The sequence below is a fragment of the Mesocricetus auratus genome, unplaced genomic scaffold, assembly GCF_017639785.1.
Source record: "Mesocricetus auratus isolate SY011 unplaced genomic scaffold, BCM_Maur_2.0 Super-Scaffold_100030, whole genome shotgun sequence".
Classification (NCBI taxonomy): domain Eukaryota; kingdom Metazoa; phylum Chordata; class Mammalia; order Rodentia; family Cricetidae; genus Mesocricetus; species Mesocricetus auratus.
In genome coordinates, this window is record NW_024429211.1 from 4,223,872 (window position 1) to 4,245,603 (window position 21,732).

A 21,732-nucleotide genomic window follows, 5' to 3' on the forward strand; every position below is an offset into this window, starting at 1 on the left:
GTCCTATAATGTGCCCTTCCAATTGTCTGTCACATCATGAATTTTATGCTTGCAGTGAGGATGAGGATGACAGCAGAGAAGGGTAAACCTGGATAGGTTTTGCAACAGGTAACCGCATTTGCAATTTATCTTTATCTACCAAAAAGCACTGATTATCAATGCAACCAATCATCATAATCTCGATTTGGGCTTTCTAAACCTGAGCATTGCAATTCTGCAGACACTGACTTGCAAATTTGGAACCATAAAATTTTCTTTGACAGAGACAACTGTTTCTGCTTGATACCCTGCAGGAGTCCTATTCCCGCTGACCATTTGTGTGAAGCTTGCTGAGACCTACCTTCTAGATAGTTGGTCTTTGTCATCCTGGTAAGCAGCACTGTTTGTTTCCCACTAGCAGATTTGGCATTGCCTTCTGAGGACACGGGTCTATGATGACAAAAAAATGTCATGAAGAGAGGTGATGACAACAATATCATGTTCAGTATGGTTCTGCTGAGGCCCAGAATAAAGGACAGGGGAGAAATGGAGGATAGGCCCATTAGGCCTTCAACATAGGCCATTGTAAGGGGCCTCATTCACCCAACATTTTTCCCTTCTGGTGAATCCTCTTAAGTCCAATTGCTCATCTTTAGGGGAGCATGAGTCCTGCTAAGGAAGGCATTATTGGCAAAATCTATGTATGTCAAGCTGGCCCACATCAGCACTCTGATCATTTCCATTTCTTCTCTTCTGCATTTCAGTGAACGAAGATGCGGACATGGTGCCTCAATCATTTCACATTCAGGTACGTGGAAATATCAGCTGAAGTACCTGGTCTCCTTTGGATATCCTACTTCAAACATTATAAAACAGGACATTCTAGGAATCCAGTGAAATTTAAGTGAGAGAGCTTGGGCTCTCCCTTCCATTTGGGAATACCATCGGACTAAGACCATGAAAAACGAATGGAAATTAAGGATTCTTCATTATTTAGAATTCCAATTAGTAGATATTAGATTATTGCGCAGTGAATTTTCAAAAAGGTGGGACACAGAAAATGGGTCAAGAGGTTCAGTCCATTTTCCTTGCACAGCTCATTTATAGGTGAAAGTATTCTTCAAATATCTTCCTTACCGAATGTTGCGGCCTTATCAAGAACTTCATGTGCTCACTGTGCCAAGATGTTTTCATGCTCTAATATTGCATAGATACTGCTCAGGGGTGTCCAGTGTGAAGGCCCAGGACTCCAGCTAGATCACTATGTTACATTTCTGAGGGTCAAAAAGGAGACAGAGACTCAGTTTTCTAGCGGACTAATGTACACAGTTGTAAGGCAAATTCAGGTACCTTTTCTAATGTTAGGATTAGTGAACTTGTCCTGCCAATCAGGCATCAGGACACATGAAGCAATTTGACATTTTGCAACTGTCCAGGCATTCCACTCTTGGCCTACATGCACAGGCTCAGCAACATGTGGATACTATTCACCAGACATAATTCTCATAAAATTTCAAGTGCCATTGTCAAATATTCTGGAAAGAAATCTATGTATAGAAAAGCATCTATAACACCTTTTCTCTGTATGGTTCCAGCACCACCCCCAAGGAATAAAATTCATTATTATACACTCCAAAGAACTTTTGACTTTCCAGAATTATCTTAATAATTACATAAGTATCAAAAAGTATATCTGACATCCTTTCTCTGAACACATTCTCATTATGATCTACAGCCATCTATAGAAGTATTCAAAACTAACAATTTGGTATAGATGCCATAACCTGTGTGTGTTTTAAAATATTTTATGATTAATTTTTGGTAAAGCCCAGTTTTTTTTTAAATTCTGCCCCATGAAATCTCTGTGAATTTCCTCTTTCTTGTTAAAATGCTATCACATTGGACAGTGATCTTTTTTCAGCTCATATATGCTTTAAGATGCTGGAGCCCATATGAATCAACCTTGTTTCTAATTGAAATTTAAATTTAAAAATAAATAATAAAAAACAAACGAACCATAAAATACAGAGGATTTTGAGAACTGTGAAACTATTGTGAATGATGCTTTAATACTGGACATATGTCATTATACCCTTGACACGCAGAGTAAATCATAACATATAGTATGTGCTTTGGGTGATAGCTTTGTGGGTTCATCGGTTGGACGATGTGTATTGCCTTGATGGAGGATATTATTAGTGGGGAAAGATATGGAAGGAAGCATGGAGCATTAATAGTCATTTTTATGGTCCATTTTGCTGTGTCCCAAAACTACTCTGAATAAGTCAATTAAAATGTATTGTTATCAGGGCTGGAGGTGCAACTCAGCAGCAGAATTTGGCATGATATTGGGTGAGCCTGAGTTCCATTCCCCAGCATTGTAAAAAATGCAATGTGTATTTCTTTCACATTTTAAATGGAAATTTACTTGATAATTTATTGTAGTTATAGTTCTCTAAGGTTCTTTTATTTTTAGAGACAGGGTCTCTCTTTGTAGCTCTCACTACAAACTGGAACTTACTATTTAGACCAGGTTGACCTTGAACATACAGAACTCTGCCTGTCTCTATTCTCCAAGGGCCGAGATAGTAAAGGCCTGTGTCATCATGCCTGGCCAGGTTCTTTTATTTTGGTAGATGTTGTTAATTAAATTTGGCCTAGCTTTGTATAGTAAGATGTCTCTGTCCAAATTCAATATATTTTCCAAGTCTCTGTCTTTCTCCATTATACTGTCCTTATCTGGAATCAAGTTAGGAAGTATTGACTTCCCAAATGCTCTTAGTTCCAATCCCAATAAATGAATAATAAGATTCAAAAAAAGATCCAGGAGCCTATATGTTCATTCTGCTGTTGATATGCACCTGTATTCAGACCCAGTGTAACAAGCCAGCTGAACAGTCCTGATCATCCATTAATGTTGAAGTTTCCACGTATTGCAGCTTTCTTGAGGCTTTGAAAACACTGATGAGTTAAGAGAGGTCTTGTCTGGATTAATGATGAGAACACGTCTCTGAGGACATTGATCGACTCATGAACATGCCAAACTGAGTTCTTCTGGACAACAATGATATTTCCTGAATGTAGCATGTACTCTGCCCTTTTGAAGTATAGGGGATATCAGTGCACACTGGCTTTGTCAGCACAAATTTAAGGGAAAATATTTCTTTCTGTAGTAATCATTTCATGTCCTTTGATACATGATTTTATGAAATACTAACTATAATACAAACTGCAACAAACAGCCCAGCATGTTTTTAAGCCACTGACAGATGCCTGTGCCTGAAAATGTTTAAAGAAAACGAAACTGAATAGAGAAACTTGTCCTGGAATAGTGTTAATGTACACAGTTCTCATACAGAAAACAAAAATGAAATTCAAGTCAAAAAGCAGCATTCACTCCAACATGTTTTACACCATTGGCTGAAGCCATCTTGAAAGAAAGAAGTAAAAGTTGTGGAAGCAGTGAAATCATCACCGAGCATCTCACAGGCCCAGTTCTGTGACATTCCTGTATAGGGGAAATGAGAAACTGATGTTGTAGGAATCCCTGCTAACATAACCGAGTATTTTGGAGCATGTACTCTCTTCTTCTTGTCCCCAATTACCAGCAAAAGGAGATAATTTGCCATGATATTAGAATAATGGTTTTTCTGTACTTCTAACTAAATATATCTGGATGGCAGTGGTCATCTCACCATTCACAAACCACTTTAATCCACTTCCAAATTCTGAGCGAATCAGAAACAACATATTGTTATCATGGTAACATATGGAGTATATTTTACTATTTGATGATGCAGTCAAAGTCACACGAGTAGTTTTTGACAACCAACTTGGGAAGAACAAGGTTCACGTTTTTTATAACATGTGTATTTAATGAGGAGCATGTTGTACTCAGAAATCTTATAGATTGCAAATGGATATAATTCTGTTGAAAGGCTCCGAAATAACAAAGGTGTCGCTCAGGAATGTAGACTATGCAGGCCCTGGAATAGCAAGATATCAATAGGTTACATTTCTTGGGCTCATAAGACAGAAGCATACTCCCAGGTTTCTAGTGCACTTATATACATATCAGTAAGGCAAACACTTACCTTTTCTTTTTGTTAGGATTAGTGAACCTGTCATGTCATGCAGGCATCAGGAAATATGAGGCAGTTTCGCAGGGTGCTTCTGGCCAGGCATTACCCTCTTTGACTAGATGCAAAGTCTCATCATTATGTGGACACCCACTCACCACATCAATGGCATGGAATTTCAAACACATGTAAGATGTCCCAAGCTGCAAAGGCTTTCATTGCTCATGTGATAAAGAATATGCCAAGAGAACGTGTGTAGGCATTCTAAGCTCACGGTGCTTGGAAATTAAGAACTTTGATTGTTTCCATCTTATGGTGATTAGGCAAGTATAATTATGACTTCTTGAGACCTTTGTCTAAGATGACGTACTAATTTTCAAAAAGAGCTGATGACATAGAAATCATGATCAATAGGATTACGCTGAAGCTCAGCCTACTAGACAAGTGAGAAATGGGGAAATCTTCTCCTTGGACCTTTTAATATGCCAGTACAGGGACTCTCATTCACAAGGAGAAGGGTATTGTGACCAGAAAGGGGGCCTAGAGCCCACACTGTCCTCTGCCCTCTGCCCTCTCTCCCTGTGCCATCTGTCCTCTGCCTTCTGCTATTGCCTTCTGCCTTCTTCCCTGACTGGGGGTTGGTTTAGGCAGGTCTGCTCAGCAGGCTCCAGATTTCTCATTCATCCAAGAGCAATTCAAGCATGCTGCAGTTCCAGGAGATACCCTTTTTGTAATTCTTCACAAAGTTGGAGTATAATGAGAATCTCAGGAGCCTCATGATCACACAAATAAGCAAGAATAAATATTACATAAAAAACTTTCCAATTTACGGCTCCTTGCAACAGAACTTTTAGAAATTCAGAGGACAATTACAACATGGTAGTGTAAAATGGAGAGACCATATCCAGACAGAAACCTATAAACCACAAGACCTGCACTAAAAATGCTTTGATATTACTGTCAACATTACCTACCAGATGTACATGCATGAAAGTAATGGCAATGTAATGCACATTTCAGGAGATATATATATGTATATATATATATATATATATATATTTGACAGATGCATGATAAAACAGACATTCCATTACGACTGTGTGTCACAGAAGAAACTCAATGGTTTCGTGAGGGAGATAAGGATAAAATAATCGTGGTGAAGAGAAAGAGGAGGAAGATAAATATAGCAAGCCTCTCATGATGAACACATTCTCATGAAATACAAAAAAATTTGAATGCTTATTTGAATTAGAGGTTAACATTTGCCATTTTTGATTAGATATTTTAATATTTTATACATTTTTATATAAAACAGGCTTCAGTTTATAAATTGGTCCCATCAAAAGCTCTGTGAATTTTCTCTGTCATATCAATAAAGCAGGCAAATTGGACATAGAAATTTTTTCAGCTGATGTATACTTGAACATTCAGTAGCCCAAATGTGCATTCTACATGTTGTTCAGTAACACTGTTCAGAAGCTGAGCAACAAGACATCTGCGCCATCCCTACCATACACATCAAAGTAAAAGAGACTAGCTATTCCAACTTTCCTGTGACAATGGAAAAACTCCTGTGTTGAGAGGGCGCTTGTCTGGATCAATGATGACAAAAAGTCTCTGAGCACAGTGATGGACTCATGACTATGCCATTCTGAGGTCCAGAATGGAGGTCCTCTTGACAACAGGGATATTTCCCAACTGTGGGTAGCACTCCTCCCTTTTGAAACCTAACAGATACCTGTGCAGACTGGCTTTGTTCCCCAAAACTTTAAGGTTACAATAGTTCTTGGTGTGGCAAACATGTCATATCATTTGACACATTACTTTATGATACACTAACTGTAATACTAACAGCAACATACAATCTACTACTTTCTAAAGGCACTGACTAATGGCAAATTAGGGGAAATAATTGAAAGATGTTGAATCAGTGAAATCATCACTGAGCATCTCCTAGGCCATACTTGTGATGTTCCTATATTGGGGAAGAGAACAAGAGAAGGGAGGATTCCCCGGCACCATTATCTACAATTTTAGAGGCTGCAGTCTCTTCTTCCTGTCACTAATTACCAACATTGGGAGATAATATACTATGTTGTTACAATCATTGCTTTTTCATAATATACTTGGTGCCCTAATCATTTCACATTCAGGTAAGTGTGTAAAGATCAACAGGTATTCTCTCCCTTTGCCTAGATTCACAGGCTTATAATCCTATGGAGACCCACTCACTAAACATCAGTGGCCTGGAATTTCACACACATGCATGACATCCCAAGTTCCCAGGTATTCCATTGCATATGTGATATGGAATGGGCCAAGATTCAGGTGTAGGTATTCAGGTGTAGTGCTTGGGCAATAAATAACCTTGAGGATAAGAATCTTACGATGGTGATGAGGGAGTGATTTCATTGAGATATGGGATAGGGATATTTATACAACATCAGATGAGAGGTTGGACAATTTATGACACAGTGAATGATCAGACGCTAGAATGTTTCCACCAGACCTATAGCACGCCTTCACAATTGTCTGTCACCAAATCTATGAAAGCAGTTAGTGATGATGAATGTGAAACAAGAGAAGGTTTAAACTTGTCTAAGGGTGGCAAACAGGTAACCACTATTATAATGTTTCATTATCTACCCCATGGCCGAGATTAGCAATTGCCACTAATTATTGTGCTAGAGAGTTTGGGTGTTCCAAAGTATGGGATTGTGATTCTACTGAAAGTAACCTCCCATTTTGGCACCCCAAAACTTTCCTTGACTAAGAAGACTAATTCTGCTTGATCCCTTGCAGGAGCCTAATGCCAGCTGACGATTTGCCGGAAGCTCGCCAAGATCTACCTGTTGGATGGTCTTTGTCATCCTGGTAAGCAGTACAGTTTATGTGCCACTATCAGGTATACCTATGCCTTCTGAGGACACGGGTCTATGATGACAAACCAATGTCATGAAGAGAGGTGATGACATAAAAATCATGCTCACTTGGATTACGCTGAGGCCCAGGCTAAAGGACAGAGGGAGAAATGAGGGCTATGTATCATCCGGCTTTTATCATAGTGCAGTACACAGGACCTCATTCACCCAACATTGGTTCCCTATCTGGGGATTCCTGTGAGGTCCAGGTGCTCTTCTTTAGATGAGCACTCAGACTGCCTCAGAAGGCACTTGTTGAAGCACAATATATATATCAAGGCTGCCAGGCATAAGCACTCTACTCACATCATTCTATTCCCTTCTGCATTTCAGTGATCCAGCATCCTGATTATTCACCCCAGTCATGAGCTATTCAGGTAAGAGGCATGATCATGCTAAGTGCCTTCATCTCTTTTAGATCTCTGCCTTCAAATATTAAAAACCATGACCTTCTAGGATTCCTGTGATACTTGGGGCACAGAACTTTTGCTCTTGCTTCCTTTTGTGGAACCTGAAGTTCTAAGCCCAGGAGTCAAAAATGGTAATTTATTCTGCCTCGTCATGTATAATTACAACTAATAGGTATTAGGAATCAGAGCTGTGACTGTTGCTGGAGGTGGGACACAAGGATTGAGTCAACTTTTGATTTCCCAATTTTTTTCTTGACTACGAAAACTGATTCTGTATGATCATTTGAAGGAACCTAAAGCTGCCTGACCATTTGTCTGAAGTTCACTGAGACCTACCTTCTAGATAGTCTTTGTCATCCTGAAAGCAGCACTGTTTTTCCCCCCTATCAGGTATTGCTATGCCTTCTGAGGACCCAGGAATCTGATGACAATGAATGTCACTAAGAGAGGTGATGACATAAAAATCATACTCAATAGCATGACACTGAGTCCCAGGGTAAATAACAGGGAAGAAATGTGGGCCTAGTCTCCTCAGGTCGTTCTCATAGGCAAGTTCACAAGCCCTCCTTCACACAGCATTGTTTCCCTTTGTGGGGAATACAGTGAGGTCCAGGTTCTGTTCTTTAGCAAAGCACTGATCCTTCCTCAAAAGGCACTTGTTGGGACAAACTCTGGATGTCAAAGTTGCAAGGCATAAGCACTCTGCTCATGTCCATCTTTTTCTTCTACATTTCAGTTATGCTGGATGCACACTTGGTGCCCCAGTCATTTCATCTTCAGGTAACTGGAAAGATCAAATTAAGCGCTTCATACCTTTTCTATCCCTGCATTCAAACATTAAAAGCATGAAATTCTAGGAAATCAGTGACAGTTAAGGCAATGAACTTATGGTCTCCCTTTCTTTTGGGAGTTCCCTAGGACTAAGCCCATGAGAAAAGACTGTTGATCAAAACTGCCTTGTTTTGTAGAATTCCAAGTAGTAGATACTGGGAAACAGAGCAGTGATTGTTCAGGGAGGTGTGACACATTGATTGGGTCCAGACATTCAGGCCCTGTCCATTGCACAGCTCAGTGATTGCTGAATATGTTTTGAAATCCCTGCCTTGGGGTGTCTTTCTATCTACCTTGTTGATTGTTACTGCTTAGAAAGAGCCTCATGTTCTCAGTAGGAAAATCACTGATCTACTGCCCAGTGCGAAATTGGTTGCCCAGGAATGCTCACTGAATCTTACACCTAGGGGGTCATGATAAGTCCCATTCTGGCCTCCCAGCTGTCAGTGCGGGGTCCAAGCTTACCGCCTTGTTCAGATTAGCTGTCTCTGCTGGTTTTGCCAGCCCATTCTTTGCGAATTTGATTATTGTTCCTTTCTCTCTGTAACTCAGTTCCACAGGTTCCGTTCAGTGTTTAACTGTGGATATTTGCCTCTGCTTCCATCAGTAACTGAATGAAGGTGATAGGATGGCATATAAGATGCATGTCAAGTTCATTATCAGTAATGGACATTTAAGGTAGTCTTTCCACTATCACTTTGCTTGCCTGTTTGTGTCACCCTTTTAGATTGCTAGTGTTTTCACTGGTGCCAAATCCCTCTTCAAACTTATGACTCCATCTATTATTGTATTTCTAATCCTTTTCTTCCTCTATTTTACCTCACTCTCAGCCTTCCTCTTCCCAATTACCAACTCTTCCTTACTCTTCTCCCCCTTTCTCTTCTTCAAATCTCCCACTCCTCCCCATCTTCTGCCATGTTCCCAAACTGTTCAGGAGATCTTGCCTCATTCCTCTTCTCCGGGGTACCATGCATATCTCCTTAGTTTCTTTTCTGTTTCACAGACTCTCCGTAAGTGGAATTGCAGACTGACTTTATCCTGATACATATCTCAAATCCATATATGATTGAGTGTATATCGTGTTTGTCTTTTTGAGATTGGGTTACCTAAATCAGGATAGTTTCTTCTATTGCCATCATTTGCCTGCCAATGTCAAGGTTCCACTGTTTTTTTCTGCTGAGTTGCACTTCATTGTGTGAATGTACAGCATTTTCTCTATCCTCTCCTCAGTTGAGGGGCATCTAGGTTGTTTCCAGGTTCTGGCAATCACAAGTATGTTATTATGAACATAGTGGTACTGTTGTCCTTATTGTGTGAATTTGAAGCTTTTGTTTATATGCCTAACGGTGGCATTCCTGTGTCTTGTGGTAGACTGATTCCCCTTTTCCTGAGGAATCTCCATACTGATTTCCAAAGTGGGTGTATGAATTGGCACTCACACCAGCAGTGGCAGTGTGTGCCCCTCTCTTCACATCCTCTCCAGCATACATTGTACTACTGTGTTATATTCAGGAAATTGTCTCCTGTATGAATTCATTGATCTCCCAAATGCTCTTCAAAGAGCTTCAATATGGTTGGATTTATGTTTACATCTTTGATCCTTTTGGACTTAAATTTTGTGCAAGGTGATACAAATTGATCTATCTGCAGACTCCTGAATGCCTAAATACAGTTATGCCAGTATTGTTTGTTGAAGATGGTTTAATGTTTCCATTGTATAATTTTAGCTTCTTTATTAAAAATCAGGTGATTATATGTTTGTGGATTAATCTCAGGTTGTTCAATTCGATTACATTATTCTTCCTGTAAATTTTACAGCTGATACCATGATATTTCCAAGACTATAGCTCTGTAATAGAGATTGAAGTTAGGGATGGTGATGCCTCATGAAATTCTCTTATTTATATGGTTATTGTAGGTATCCTGGATCTATTTATCCCATTTCTTTCCACTAGCATTTTGCATAACATAGATTGGAATTCCTTGTGAAATCACTGATGTAGTATGCCTTCTGAGGTCCCAGGAATATGGTTATAAACGAATGTCTCTAAGAGAGTTGATGACACAAAAATCATACTCAATAACATTACACTGAATCCCAATGTCAAGGATAGGGAAGAAATTTGGGCATAGTCTCCTCAGGTCGTTCTCATAGGCAAGTGCACAAGCCCTTATTCACCCAGCATTGTTTCCCTTTGTGGGGAATCCTGTGTGGTCTAGGTGCTCTTCTTTAGGAAAGCAACGAGCTTGCCTCAGAAGCCACTTGTTGGGAAAAACTATATGTCAGTACTGCAAGGCATAAGCACTCTGCTCATGGCTATCTCATCTCTTTTCTTCAGCATTTCAGTTATCCAGGATACAGACTTTATGTCTCAAGTCATTTCACCTTCAGGTAAGTGGAAACATCAGTTTAAGTGCCTCATATCTTTTTGATCCTTGCCTTCAAACATTAGAAAGCATGAAATTCTAGGAAACCAGTGACAGTTAAGGCAATGAAATTGTGCTCTTCCTTCCTTTTGGAAATTCCCTAGGACTAAGCCCATGAGAAAAGACTGTTGATCGAAACTGCCTTGTTTTGTAGAATTCCAAGTAATAGATACTGGGCAACAGAGCAGTGACTGTTCAGGAAGGTGGGACACAAGGATTGGATCCGAATAATTCAGGCCTTTTCCCTTGCACAGCTCATAACTTTCTACCTACCTTGCTGATTGTCACTGCCGAGAAAGAGCTTCATGTACTCACTGTGTCAGGAGGGTGACATGCTCCAAACTTGCAAATATGGTACTTAAGAATGCCCAGCTTACAATCCCTTCATGATAAAGGTCTTGGAGAGATCTGGGATAACAGGGACATACTTAAACATAATAAAAGCCATATACAGTAAACCAACAGCCAACATCAAACTAAATGGACAGAAACTCAACGCAATTCCTCTAAAATCAGGAACAAAACAAGGCTGTCCACTCTCTCCATACCTTTTCAACATGGTACTTGAAGTTCTAGCTATAGCCATACGACAACAAAGGGGGATCAAGGGGATACAAATTGGGAAGGAAGAAGTCAAACTTTCACTGTTTGCAGACGATATGATAGTTTACATCAATGACCCAAAGAACTCTACCAGGGAACTCTTACAGCTGATTAACACCTTCAGCAAAGTGGCAGGCTACAAGATCAACTCAAGAAAGTCAGTAGCCCTACTATATACAGATGATAAAAGGGCTGAAAGAGAAATCAGAGAAACATCACCCTTTACAATTGCCACAAACAACATAAAATACCTTGGGGTAACGCTAACCAAACAAGTGAAAGACCTGTATCGTAAGAACTTTGAATCTTTAAAGAAAGAAATTAAAGAAGCCCTCAGAAAATGGAAAGATCTCCCATGCTCTTGGATAGGAAGGATCAATGTAGTAAAAATGGCAATCCTGCCAAAAGCAATCAACAGATTCAATTCTATCCCCATTAAAATCCCAGCACAATTCTTCACAGACCTTGAAAGAACAATAATCAATTTTGTATGGAAAAACAAAAGACCCAGGATAGCCAAAACAACCCTGTTCAACAAGGCAACGTCCGGAGGCGTCACTATCCCTGACCTCAAGCTCTATTATAGAGCTATAGTCCTGAAAACAGCTTGGTATTTGCACAAAAATAGACAGGCAGACCAATGGAATCGACTTGAAAATCCGGGTATTAACCCACCCACATACGAACATCTGATCTTTGACAAAGAAGCTAAAAATATACAATGGAATAAAGAAAGCATCTTCAACAAATGGTGCTGGCATAATTGGAGACTGGCATGTAGAAGAATGCGGATCGATCCATGTTTATCGCCATGCACAAAACTTAAGTCCAAATTGATCAAAAACCTCAACATAAATCCAGCCACACTGAACCTCTTAGAAGAGAAAGTGGGTGGTACCCTTGAACGAATTGGTACAGGAGACAGCTTCCTGAACATAACACCAGTAGCACAGACAGTGAGATCAACAATTAATAAATGGGACCTACTGAAACTGAGAAGCTTCTGTAAGGCAAAGGACACAGTCAGCAAGACAAAAAGGCAGCCCACAGAATGGGAAAAAATATTCACTAATCCCACATCTGACAGAGGGTTGATCTCCAAAATTTACAAAGAACACAAGAAGCAAGTCTCCAAAACAGCAAAGGACCCAATTAAGAAGTGGGCTGCAGAACTAAATAGAGAGTTTTCAATAGAGGAGTCTAAAATGGCTGAGAGGCACTTCAGAAAGTGCTCAACATCCTTAGCCATTGATTTGAAATGCAAATCAAAACAACTCTGAGATACCATCTCACTCCTGTCAGAATGGCTAAAATCAAAAACACCAATGACAATTTATGCTGGAGAGGATGTGGTGAAAGGGGGACACTCCTCCATTGCTGGTGGGAGTGCCAACTGGTTCAGCCACTTTGGAAAGCAGTATGGAGATTCCTCAGAAAAATGGGAATAAACCTACCACAAGACCCAGCAACTGCACTCTTAGGCATATATCCAAAAGATGCCCATTCATATAACAAAGATGTCTGTTCCACTATGTTCATAGCAGCTTTATTTGTAATAGCCAGAACTTGGAAGCAACCTAGATGTCCCTCACCCGAAGAATGGATAGAGAAAATGTGGTACATTTACACAATTGAGTACTATTCAGCAGAAAAAAATAATGGAATCATGAGATTCACAGGCAAATGGATGACACTAGAAGAAACCATCCTGAGTGAGGTAACCCAGTCACAAAAAGAGAAACATGGCATGTACTCTCTCATATATGGATTTTAGACATAGATCTGGGGAGTGCCAGCCTACAATCCTATGGCCAGAGAGTCTGGGAAACAGAAACTTCATTTACTGGCTGGTTATGTACTGAGCTGAACTCAAGAAAGCCAGTATCAGAGAGGGAGGACTGATGATCAAAGGGATTAAGACTGGGCTGGTTGAACCCCCAGAAACAGCTGACCAGACAAAGGTTAACTCTTGAATCCCAGGCATCAGCCTGGGAATCCAGCATGGGACTGATCAAGACCCCCTGAATCTGGGTGTCAGTGAGGAGGCCTAGGTAATCTATTGAGCCTTGGACAGCAGATCAGTACCCATCCCAAGTATACACACGGTCTCTGGACTCCCATAGAACAATGTGAGGTGCACTCTCACCCTGAACTCTTGGGGAAGGGTCTAGGCCCTGCCCTATATGAAATGACAGACTATGGACACCCCCATGGAGGGCCTCACCCTCCCTGGGGGAATGAGGGGATAACGGGGGGGGATGGGGGGGAGGGCACGGGAGGAGGGGAGGGAAAGGGAGAGGGACCTCGTACTGACTTGTGAAGCAACCTTGTTTCTTATCTAAATTTCAAATGGAAAATAAAAAAAAAATATTAATAAAAAAAACTTTGAAGTTAACATAGTGTTTCTTTTGAAAGTCAAAGCTTCCAACACATTTTCTATTAATAAAGGATCAATCTTATCTATGCCTTGTACTAGAGGACCTGGCTCAACCATATGGGATCTGATGTATCTTATACATATATTAGATGAGTTATATTTCTGATGGTTTTCTGTAATTGTAAAATCAATGAGGTTAATTCTGTACTATCATGAATGAATTCTGCAGTCTCAATGAGGAAGAAAACTCTCTCTGCATACTGAGAATCCTTAAATATATTGAGAGGCTTTGTAAAGTCTTTAAGTACAGGATGTGATGTACAACTCTGCCCTTTGTACAGAGTTGTAATTTCTTTGAACTACTTTACTTATATTTCCTAATATAGAAACTGCCTTACCCGATTTGTTTGCAACAGTGTAGAATGAAAGAACTCCAAACATAGTCGCTTTTCACAAATAAATGTGTAAGGAATCTAATTGTTTTCTTTATCAATTTGATTATCTCTGTTTTGGGATAATTATTAGTAATCGTTCCCAAAAAGTTACTGCATGCCATTTCAGGTATTTGTTTTCCTTCCATTAGGAGGAAGTTTCCTCATTAGTTAAAGGTTCAGTAATTTCTGCTGTGTCTCTTCCAGTGAGTTGATGAAGCCTTAACTTATCTTTTAATATCAAATCAGAGACCTTGTCAATATATATTTTCAATTATTTATTCGGTTTATGTGGCAGAAATACCCATTCTAGTATGTCTTTTCTGCGTATTAATATTCCTGAGATGTATTCTCTAGAATGTAAAATAACCAAGTACAGTTTTGTTTTGGATCCACGTGGTCCACATGTGCTTCTAATATTCTCTTTTCTAACCATTCTAATTTTTTTCAGTCTCAGCTGATAATATTTGTCAACTATTTAGGTCTTTGTCTCCTTTTAAGGTCATTTTCAGGTGTTTTAAATCATGCCCTTCTACTGCAATAATTGTCTGTTGTTGAGAGATTTCTTCTAGTATTTTTTGAAGATGATTAAGAGTCTCTGAACAATCTCTTCTGATCTGTACATTCTGCCATCTAATTTTCTGTGAGTCTATTGCATAACCTAAATTATTAATGAAATTTCCTCTACATATTTTTTTCTGGGGCAATTTGTAATCCCCAGTGGGTTTACTTTACTGCTTCAAACATCTTTTCCAAAGAACGTTTATTTGAATCAGGCAATAATATGTCATCCATATAATAATGTATTAATGATTACGGAAATTGTATATGAATGATTCCCAAAGGATTTTGCACAAAAAACTGGCAGAAATTCGGGCTATTTAACATTCCTTGTAGCGACATCTTCTACAGAAATATCTGTAATGGTTAATAAGTGTTATAGTTAAGTATGATAAGTGAACTTTTCTCTGTGTTTTTCTTGAAACGCTATCATGAAGAAGCAATACTTTAAATCCAAAACTACAATTGGCCAATTCATATCTGTTAGAGAAGGTAGTGGTATCACAGGTTGACAAGATTGCATAGGCTGATTCACCTAGTGGATAGCTTTCAGAAAAGTAACAATCTCAAATTCCAAGGCTTCTTTTGGTAACAAATACTGGTAAATTCCATGGACTATTTGATTTTTCTGTATATCCAGCAATTAGCTGTTCATGAAAAAACCTTTCCAAAGCTTCTAACTTCTCAGAGGTCATAGGCCATTGTCCTACCAATACAGGTTTATAAGTTAGCCATGTTAAAGGTAGAATTTTGTTTCCTCGGTAAATTTGGCACTAGCATCCTGTTTCTCTACATCCTGTATGTTTGCAATCTGTTTTTTGTGCCTTACAATATATTTTATACCACTAAGATCTTGTCTGTGATTCATATCTGATACAGGAGGAATGTTAAACTGTGTATCTAATTGCTGTAATAGAGCATGAGCATCTTACTATCATGGTAACACATGGAGTAAATTGTACTTTTTTGATGATGAGTTCCGCATCACAAGAGCAGGTTTTGACACCCAACTTGGGAAGAATGACTTTCAGGTTATTTTTTTCATGTATGTATTTAATGAGGAGCACATTGCACTCAGACATCTTATAGGATGCAATAGGATACAATCCCAACTTTCACAAAACACATCACTCAGACATATGCCTCCTAAGAACACTCTTATGAGAACACAGTATGGTAAGGAGTTGCACACAGACCTTTGAGACAGAGCAGTTGTACTCAGTTTTTTTCAAATGTAAAGCTAATAAAGCTTAAATCCTACACTCACAATAATTGAGAAACATACAAATGAAGATGAAAACACATTTCATTTATGTTTCACTGAGATACCCTTAAAGGAAGTCTTTAGGAGTGCTGACATTTGTTGAATGGATACCTGTAAATAAAAATATTTAATGAAAACGAAAGTGAATGGAGAAACTTGTCCTATTCTAGTGGTAATGTACACAGTTCTCACACAGAATCCATGAAGGGAATTCATGGTTGCTGTGCAATTATCATGTTATTATAAAAATGCCTTTTTTATTCAGAGAAAATATGCATACCCTCTCATTTACAAGTGTCATGGCCAAATATTCTTGAAAATATCTATGACAGGATGGGCATCTTGAATGCTATTAATGTGCAAGGATACAGCACCACGCTAAGGAATAAACCCCGTGATCACACACACCAAAGAACTAGTCCATTTCATGGATTATCTTAATACTGACATAAAAACATAAGAACATTTGTTATTCTTTCTCTTAATACATTCTCAATATAATCTTGTAGTCATGTATACAAGAAGACACAACAAACACATCTTTGTTATAGAAACCATATCCCGTCTGTGTTTGAGGACCACTTCCTATAGCAGTTCAGGCTAGAAATATCAGTCAGTACACAATTCCATCCTGACTCTGCTGGTTTCGCCAGCCCAATCTTTGCCAATTTTCTCATTGCTCCTCTCTCTCTGTCACAGGTTTCCATGGATTCAGTTCACAGTTTGACTCTGGATGTTTGCATCTTTTTCCATCAGTCACTGGATGAAGGTAATAGGATTGCATATAAGGTAGAGGTCAAGATCATCATCAGGAATGTGCATTTAAGTTAGTCTCTCTACTATTGCTTAGTTTGCCAGTTAGTGTCATTATTTTAGGTTGCTAGAGGTTTAACTGGTGCCAGAACCATCTTCAAACCTATGACTCCCTCTATTATTGTATTTCTTATCCTGTACTCACTCTATTCTACCCCCACTCAAACTTCCTGTTCCCCCATGACCTACACTCTCCTCCACTTTTCCCATTCTCTTCTACACAACTCCCACTCCCCCAACCTCCCATCATGTTCCCAATCTGTTCAGGAGATCTTGCATCATTCCTCTTCTATGTGGTAGCCTGCATATCTAACTTAGGTCCTTTCCTGCTTCACAGACACTCTGTCAGTGGAATCGCAGACAGGCACTATAGTTATCCATATCTATAATCCATATATGAGTGAGTCCATGACATATTTGCCTTTTTATGACTGGGTTGCCTAAATCAGGATGGCTTCTTCTAGTGCCATCATTTGCATGCGAAATTCAAGATTCCATTTTTTTCTGCTGAGTAGTACTCCATTGTGTAAATGTACCATATTTTATCTACTCACTCTTCAGTTGAGGGACATCCAGGTTTTTTCCTGTTCCTGGCTATTACCAATAATGCTGTGATGAACAGAATGTAACTGATGCCCTTGGTGTATGAATTTGGATATTTTAGATATATGCCTGAGAGTGGAATGCTGGATGTTTGCACGACTGATTCCCAGTATCCTGAGGAATCTCCAAACTGATTTCCAAAGTAGGTGTATATGTTGGCACTCCCAACAGCAGTGGAGGAGTGTTCCCTCATCTCCACATCCTCTCCAGCATAAATTGTCTTCGGTGTTTTTTATTTTCCTTTCATTAACTTTAGAGAACTTGCACTGCCTTGCAGGCATCAGTCCAAGTGAGGCAATTAGGGAAGTTTCATCTGTCCAGGCATTTCTCTCTTTGCCTACAGTCATAGACTCATCATCATGTAGAGACCCACTCACCACAAATAAGTGTCATGGTATTTCAACCACATGAATGACATCCCATGCTTCAAATGTATTCCTCTGCTCATGTGATAAGGAATGTGCCAAGAGAAGGTGTGTAGACATCCTAAGAAGGCTGTACATGCACAATTAAGAACTTTGAACATACCTATCTTACTATACTGATTAGTCTATGATTTCAGAGGGAAACAAGACAGCGCTGTGTTAAGAACTGCAAATGACAGGATGGAACTTTTATGACACTGTGTATGATCAGCTTGGGCAGCAGATCAGTACCCATCCCGAGTATACACACGGACTTTGGACTCCCATCCAACAATGTGAGGTACACTCTCACCATCAACTCTTGAGGAAGGGTCTAGGTGTTCCATTTATGAAATGACAGACTATTGACACCCCATGGAATGCCTCACTCTCCCTGGGGAATTGAGGGGATAATGGGGGGATTGGGGGTAGGGTACGGGATGAGAGGAGGGAAAGGGAGTGGGACCTGGAACTGACTTGTGAAGCAACCTAGTTTCTTATCTAAATTTAAAATGAAAAATAAAAAAGAGCTAAAAACTTTTACCAAACATGTAAAATGCCTTCCCAATGGTCAGAAAGCTGATGCCATGAATGCAGGCAGTGTGGATAAGGGTGAAACAAGTGAAGCGTTATACTTGTCTAGGGGTGGCAAATATGTAACCACTGTTAAAATTTTCATTATCTCTTTCAAGGATTTGATTAACATATGCCCCCAATTATTATGCTCAAACATATGGACGTTCAAAAACTGGGCATTGCAATTCCTCTGACACTAACATGACATTTTGGTGATGCAAAATTTTCCATCAATAAGAGAACTGATTCTACTTGATTCTTTGCAGGAGCCTAATGCCAGCTGACAATTTGTGTAAACATACCATATATTCTGTAACCATTATTCAATTGAGGAGCATTATAGTTTGTTTCCAGGTTCTGACAATTACAAATACTGCAGTTATGATCATATTGGAACAGATGTCTTTTTTGTATGAAATTGAACCTTTTGGATATATGTCTTAGAGTGGAATCCCTGGGACTTGTTGTAGACTGATTCCCATTTTCCTGAGGAATCTTCATACTGATTTCCAAAGTGGGTGTATGAGTTTGCCTTCCCTCCAGCAGTGACAGATTGTTATCCTCTCTTTGCATCAACCCTTGCATAAATTGTCCTCATTGTTCTTGTTTTTAGCTATTCTGACATGAATAAGATGATTTCTCAGAGTTGCTTTGATTTGCATTTATCTCTTAGCTAAGGATGTTGAGCACTTTCTCAAGTGTCTCTCAGCCATTCAAGATTCTACTATTGAAAATTCTCTTTTTAGTTCTGTACCCCAGTTTTAATTTGCATTCTTGGGTGTATTGGGGAACTGTGTCTTCTGTTTTTTTAAATATTGTAGATCAGCCTTCTGTATGATGTGGGTATAGTTAATATCATTTTCCCATTTGCTGGTCTGTCTTTTTGTCTTGCAGACTGTGTCCTTTGCCTTACAGAAACTTCTTAGTTTCAGGAGGCCTCATTTGTTAATTGTTATATCAGAGTCTTTGCTACTGGTGTTATATTCAGGAAGCTGTCTCCTGTACCAATTAACTGAATATCTCCCAATTTCTCTTCTAAGAATTTCATTGTGTTTGTATTTATGTTGGAGGTCTATGATCCATTTGTACTTAACTTTTGTGCAAGGAAAATATAGACATGGATATATCTACAGTCTACTGAATGCCTATATCCAGTTATACCAGTACTATTTTTTGAAGATGCTTTCTTTTTCCATTGTATAATTTTAGCTTCTTTATCAAAATCAAGTGTTCAAAGGTTTGTGAATTCATCTCAGGGTGTTCAATTAAATTCCATTGGTCCACCTGTATATTTTTGTGCCAATACAAATAAGTTTTCAAGACTATAGCTCTGTAATAGAGCTTGAAGTTACAGATGTCCCTTTACTTTATAGGGTTGTTTAGGCAATCCTGGATCTATTTATCCTATTTCATTACAATAGAATTCTAGATCACATAGAGTGGAATTCCATTGTGAAGTCACTGATGTAGTCACCAAATATTATTGATCATTCTGTGCTTCTTCATTGAACAGACTTCAGAGAACATGTGTAGGCATCCTTTACCGGAAGTGCTTGGACAATTGAGAAATTTGAATGTACCAATGTTACTATGGTGATAGGGAAATGGGATAGCACTCATCAAAGAACAAAAAATGACAGGTTGGAAATTTTATGACACAGTACATGATCAGATGCTAAAATTCTTTCAACAAACCTATAATATGCCTTCACAATGCTATGAATGCAGGAAGTGAGGATGAGGTTGAAAAAACTGAAGAGTTAAACGTGGCTAGGGGTGGCAAGCAGGTAACCACCATGAAAATTTTTCATTATTTCTTCTATGGCTTTGATTAGCGATTGACCCAATTATCATCTTGAGGGATTGGGAATTCTGAAGATGGGCATTACAATTCCAATGAAACCGACATGATATTTTGCCCCCAAATATGTTTCCTTGGGTAAGAGAACTGATTACGCTTGATACCATGCAGGAGCCAAATGCCAAATGCTCATTTGTCCAAAGCTCACAGAGATGTACCTTCTAGATGGTCTTTGTCATCCTGCTAAGCAGCAATGTTTGTGACACAATATCAAGTATAGCTATGTCTTCTTAGGACCCAGGTTTATGATGACAAACCAATGTCATGAATAGAGCTGATGACACAAAAATGATGCACAATCAGTTTATGCTGAGGCCCAAGCAAAAGAAAAGTTGAAAAACGAGGACCTAATCTCCTCAGGCCACTCTTATAGGCTTTTGCACAGGGCCTCATTCACCCAGGAGTATTTCCCTCTGTTGGGAATCTTGTGAGGTACAGTTGCTCTTGTTTACAGGAGCACTAAGCCTCCATCAGAAGAAAATTGTGGCACTCTCATGTATCAAGGATGCCAGGCATCAGCACTCTTCTCATGTCCATCTCTTCTCTTCTGCATTTCAGTGATCCCAGATGGCAACATGGTGCCTCAATCATGAGACACTCATGTAAGTGGAAATATCAGAATAAGTGGCTGGCTCAATCCTGGAGATGTGCATTCAAAGATTGAAATTCATGAACTTCTATGAAAACAAAAACTTGCAGCACAAAACTTGTGTTCTCCTTTCCTCTTTGGAATCACCTAGCAATAAACCCAAGAGACCAAGATGCTAATTGAAACTGCAATTCTTGTGGAATTCAAATAATAGGTATTGAGAAACAGAGGACTGGCTGGACTGGGAAGTGGTTCAAAATCCTTAGGCCAGGATGATCAGGGATTCTCCCTGAACAGCTCAGTGATAAGTGATTGTGATCTTGAAATCCCTGCCTTGGGGTGTCTATTGAACTCTCATGCTGTATGTTACTGTTGGTGACAGAGCTTCACGTTCTTGCTGTGTCAGGAGTGTGACATGCTCCAAACATTCAAAGATGTCACTTAATAATGTATACATTGCAGGCAATCAACTGCAAGGAGAAAATTTGGTTACTTCTCTGGGGTTCATAAGGCAGATGTAGACTCACAGAACAAATTACATATCACTTAGGCAACCTCGGATATCTTTTCTTTCGTTCTGATTAGTGAACTTGTCCTGCCATTCAGGCATCAGGCCACATGAGGCAATTTGACAGGATGCATCTGGCCAGGTATTCCACTTTTGGTGAGATTTACAGGCTCTTCATCATGTTTAGACCCACTCCTAACACATCAGTGGCATGGATTTTCAACCACATGAATGACACTCCAAGCTGCAAATGCTTACGTTGCATGTGTGATAAGAAATGGGTCAAGAGTACAGGTTTAGGTATCCTATACACAGTGAAGGGCTATAAAGAAGCATAAACCTACCACAAGACCCAGCAACTCCACTCTTAGGCATATATCCAAAAGATGCCCATTCATACAACAAAGATGTCTGTTCCAACATGTTCATAGCAGATTTATTTGTAATAGCCAGAACTTGGAAGCAACCTAGATGTCCCTCAACCGAAGAGTGGAT

At 39.3% G+C, this 21,732-nt stretch overlaps 8 non-coding genes across 8 annotated transcripts; all 8 read left to right on the plus strand.

Moving 5' to 3' along the window:
• The first annotated feature begins 425 nt into the window (after positions 1–425).
• LOC121134831 lies at positions 426–504 on the plus strand. Its single transcript, XR_005872040.1, has one exon. It is a non-coding gene; the product is annotated as a small nucleolar RNA SNORD115 (small nucleolar RNA).
• A 2,462-nt stretch (positions 505–2,966) lies between these two features.
• Positions 2,967–3,032, plus strand: LOC121135032. The gene has a single exon (XR_005872225.1). It is a non-coding gene; the product is annotated as a small nucleolar RNA SNORD109A (small nucleolar RNA).
• Positions 3,033–4,410: 1,378 nt separating this feature from the next.
• On the plus strand, positions 4,411–4,488 carry LOC121134927. Its single transcript, XR_005872133.1, has one exon. It is a non-coding gene; the product is annotated as a small nucleolar RNA SNORD115 (small nucleolar RNA).
• A 1,164-nt stretch (positions 4,489–5,652) lies between these two features.
• Positions 5,653–5,718, plus strand: LOC121135001. The gene has a single exon (XR_005872194.1). It is a non-coding gene; the product is annotated as a small nucleolar RNA SNORD109A (small nucleolar RNA).
• Positions 5,719–6,988: 1,270 nt separating this feature from the next.
• LOC121134828 lies at positions 6,989–7,067 on the plus strand. The gene has a single exon (XR_005872037.1). It is a non-coding gene; the product is annotated as a small nucleolar RNA SNORD115 (small nucleolar RNA).
• A 737-nt stretch (positions 7,068–7,804) lies between these two features.
• On the plus strand, positions 7,805–7,882 carry LOC121134876. Its single transcript, XR_005872084.1, has one exon. It is a non-coding gene; the product is annotated as a small nucleolar RNA SNORD115 (small nucleolar RNA).
• Positions 7,883–10,242: 2,360 nt separating this feature from the next.
• LOC121134929 lies at positions 10,243–10,320 on the plus strand. The gene has a single exon (XR_005872135.1). It is a non-coding gene; the product is annotated as a small nucleolar RNA SNORD115 (small nucleolar RNA).
• A 10,059-nt stretch (positions 10,321–20,379) lies between these two features.
• Positions 20,380–20,458, plus strand: LOC121134865. Its single transcript, XR_005872074.1, has one exon. It is a non-coding gene; the product is annotated as a small nucleolar RNA SNORD115 (small nucleolar RNA).
• The last annotated feature ends 1,274 nt before the right edge of the window (positions 20,459–21,732 follow it).